We start from the raw sequence: 1,597 nt of genomic DNA on the forward strand, positions 1-1,597 counted from the left end.
GGGCCCAGCTTCCAGGCGCCGCGACGGCAACTCCACGGATCGTCTTTGACTCGGCTCGGCCCGCTTCAGCTTTCCGCTTCCCCCTCCGGAACTCCCCCCCGCCCAGGAGAGTTTCCATGGCGGAGTTTCCCTTAGCTGATTCTGTCTCCCGAGAAGCTGGTTTCTCCGTGGGGTTGAAAGGGGTCCCTCCTTCCTCCCTTCCTTTCCTGGTTGCTTCATTCCTCCTTCCTTTCTTCTTTCCTCCCTCTTTTCCTTCCTTCCACCTGTCCTTCCTTCTCCCTCCCTCCCTCCCCATCTCCTTCTTTCCTTCTCCCTTCCTCCCTCCTTCCTTATTGCTGTCCCTCCTTCTTTCCTCCCTCCCTTCCCTTCTCCTTCCTTCCTCCATTATTTCTCTCTCTCCTTCTCTCCTCCCTCTCCCCATCTCCTCTCTTTCCTTCCTCCCTTCCTCCCTCTTCCCCTCCCTCTGATTCCCCTCCATTCCTCTTTCCTCCCTCCCCGTCTTCCTTTCTCTCCTTCCTTCTTTCCTCCCTCTCTCCCCATCTCCTCCTTTCTTCCCTCCCCTTCTTTCTTCCTCCTTCCCTCTCTCCTTTCCTCCCTCTCTCCCCATCTCCTCTCTTTCCTTCTCCCTTCCTCCTTCCCTCATTGGTTGTGTGTGTGTGTGTTTGTGTGTGTGTGTGTGTGTGTGTGTGTGTCTTTTGTGGTGGGGGAACACGCTTGCCCTTTGCAAAAATTCAGCAGCAGGTGTCCGTGCACCTTTATTATTAAATTGGCAATAAATAAAATCATAACATTAAAATAAATACAATAAAATCCATCCTATTAACGTTTGACATAATGTGCCATTCTAATAATAGTTAATCAAATTGCTTTGATTAAGGTGTGATCTCTCCTTATCTTAGGCTATGCTGCACTACTAGCTCGATCCCCGTGCTTTGCTACAAAACTATGTGAGGATTTTTGTTTGGGCCGGGGGGGTTGGACTGGATGACCTCCAAGATACCTTCCAACTGTTCTTATACTGTCATTCTGAAAAAGTCTCCGGCTTGAACAGTCCCGACTCTCTCCTTCGGTAATCGGGCTGTGACCGTCCAAAATGCGGGTTGGTTTGCGAGCATCTGAATTTTGATCCCGAGGCCACCGGGGCTGCCGCGACGGTCGCGAGCATGAAACGCACATCCCGTAAGTCCCTTTTTCTTCCAGTGTCGTTGTCATGTGGAATGGTCACTAAATTCACCTCTTGTTCAGTCGAGGACTATCTCTGTTGTTCAGTCGAGGACTATCTCCGTTGAAAGCGGAGCTCTTCGGGGCCAATGTCTCAGGGACTGAGACAGAAATGGGGCAATGGGAGTGGAGGCGGGGCTTGCAGAATGATGGACACAGTGGTGGTATGCTACGGTTTGGACCAGTTCGACCGAACTGGTTGTCAAAAAAAAGCCATCAATCAGCTGCGGTGGGGAAAGCTGCATAACGGCATTCAGCAAAGCACGCCCACCAAGCCACGCCCACCAAACCATTTGAATCCCACCACCAGACGGGGACACAGGTCCGCAGGTGTGTGAGAGAGCGGCAATCAAGACTGTGTCGAAACGGGCAACAA

The 1,597-nt window shown here is 51.8% G+C and overlaps 1 protein-coding gene across 1 annotated transcript in view; it reads left to right on the plus strand.

Moving 5' to 3' along the window:
* Positions 1 to 815, plus strand: part of LOC113455182 (GTPase IMAP family member 7-like) — a gene marked incomplete at its 5' end in the record, with an annotated part of 3,310 nt that extends 2,495 nt beyond the window's left edge. Inside the window, one exon of the mRNA XM_087918766.1 lies at positions 1 to 815. This exon is cut by the window's left edge and continues 685 nt beyond it.
* Positions 816 to 1,597: the final 782 nt, after the last annotated feature.

The sequence above is a fragment of the Pseudonaja textilis genome, unplaced genomic scaffold (genome assembly GCF_049901715.1).
Source record: "Pseudonaja textilis isolate UNSWEBS1 unplaced genomic scaffold, rPseTex1.2 PTEXCTG451, whole genome shotgun sequence".
Lineage (NCBI taxonomy): Eukaryota > Metazoa > Chordata > Lepidosauria > Squamata > Elapidae > Pseudonaja > Pseudonaja textilis.